General features: G+C 60.7%; 1 non-coding gene across 1 annotated transcript; it reads right to left on the reverse strand.

The window, feature by feature from the left end:
• Nucleotides 1-858: 858 nt before the first annotated feature.
• LOC142868961 (5S ribosomal RNA) lies at nt 859-977 on the reverse strand. The gene has a single exon (XR_012917820.1). It is a non-coding gene; the product is annotated as a 5S ribosomal RNA (ribosomal RNA).
• Nucleotides 978-1,858: the final 881 nt, after the last annotated feature.

The following is a 1,858-nucleotide window of genomic DNA, read 5'->3' on the forward strand; positions in this document are numbered from 1 at the left end:
TGCTCCAGGTCAGGAGTTCGAAACCAGCCTGAGCAAGAGCGAGACCCCGTCTCTACTAAAAATAGAAAGAAATTAATTGGCCAACTAATATATATAGAAAAACACAGCCGGGCGTGGTGGTGCATGCCTGTAGTCCCAACTACTCGGGAGGCTGAGGCAGCAGGATTGCTTGAGCCCGGAGATTGAGGTTGCTGTGAGCTAGGCTGACGCCATGGCACTCACTCTAGCCTGGGCAGCAAAACGAGACTCTGTCTCAAAAAAAAAAAAAAAAAAAAAAGAACACAGGGGGGAGGGGGGCACGGGCAACACATGTCACCTGAATACTTGTACTCCCATCATCTGCTTGAAAAGAGAGAGAAAAGAAAATGCAATCTTAGAGGTAAGAGACACTTTTTAAACATAATGAATCCGAAGAGAAAAGTAAAAGGAGGCCTGTGGAGCAGGTCTGGGTGTGACTCCGGATCCCCCAACATCAGGTGCCACCACCAAAGATTCCTGCGTGTAGCCCATAGAACCCCAAAAGCAACGGGACGAGTTCTGGTCACGTACTCCCTCAAAATGACATCCTGGCCTTCTTCTGGAACTCCCTCCCCTCTCAGACTCTCAAGGTTTCCTCCAGCGTGTCGGTTCCCACAGAGCAGACCTTTGGTCTGAGACCTGACAGTCCAGATGCCACGCATGCTGCCGCGTGGCGGCGGTGTCGCGGCTTGGGACAAGAGGAGGCCCCACGGTGCGGGCTGGGGCGCCAGGCACCGCGCGGGCGCTGAGGGTGGGGGTGACCCCCACCCCGGGCCGCCGCCGCGCTCCCAGAAAGGGGACAGAACAAGAGGCAAAAAAAAAAAAAAAAAAAAAAGCAGCAGCCTGTGGCACCCGGTATTCCCAGGCGGTCTCCCATCCAAGTACTAACCAGGCCCGACCCTGCTTAGCTTCCGAGACCAGACGAGATCGGGGGCGTTCAGGGTGGTGTGGCCCTAGACGGCGGCGGAGGGCGCCCCTGCCCCGCTCAAGAAGCCGAGCCTCTCTGGGCTTCCCCGCCGCCGCCTCCCGCCCCAGGCCCCGCGCCGGGCCGGGCCGGTTGAGTTCTCCGGCCGGCCGGGTCCCGCGGGCTCCCAGGGACGGGGGTGATGGGCGGGGCGGGGCGGGGGGCTGTCTCTCTATACACACACACACACACTCACACTCACTCACACTCACACAAGATGCGCCTCCACGGCTGGACTCGCCAAGGTGGAGCCCTCCCAGCCCCCCTCGTCTCCTCGCCCGGCCTCCTTCACCTACCCGCTGCCCACCCCCAGCGCGTCGCTGCCTGCCGCTGACTGCGCACGCGCGGGACGCTCGCCCTTTGACCCCAGCCAGGGGCCGCCCTCCCCCACAACCCCTTTCAGCTGCGCCCCCCCCCTCGCCCTGTGGGTGGGCTGCCGCCTATTCCCCCGGGCCAGGGCTGGGGCACAGCCAGTGTATGGGGCGTCTCTCTCTGGGGATGTGTCCCATGGGTGGGGTGGGGTGGCGTGGTTTGGGGGGCGCTGAAGAAATCAGTCCCCTCCATCTCCTACCTCTGGAAAACGCCCAAGCCCGTGGAGAACTGCCGGCACCGCTTCGTGGGGGCCGGGACCCTCCTCCGTGTCCTCCTGTGGCCCAGTCCAAGGGGCCTGGGCCTGGCCGGGGCTGCATTGGACCCCGACCACCCTGGCGTGTGGACTCGCTAAAAATCGGCCATTAGATATTGGATTCCAGCTTCCTGGAGGTCATTTCACTAATGAGTGCACCGGAAAGAGTTTCCTAATCCATCTGTGAGGGTGGCAACTGAAAGAGAATTTTAAAGCTGACAGAATAGGCGAGGGAAGGCATAGGAGATTTC

The sequence above is a fragment of the Microcebus murinus genome, unplaced genomic scaffold, assembly GCF_040939455.1.
Source record: "Microcebus murinus isolate Inina unplaced genomic scaffold, M.murinus_Inina_mat1.0 scaf049_hap2_Mmur4.0, whole genome shotgun sequence".
Taxonomy (NCBI): domain Eukaryota; kingdom Metazoa; phylum Chordata; class Mammalia; order Primates; family Cheirogaleidae; genus Microcebus; species Microcebus murinus.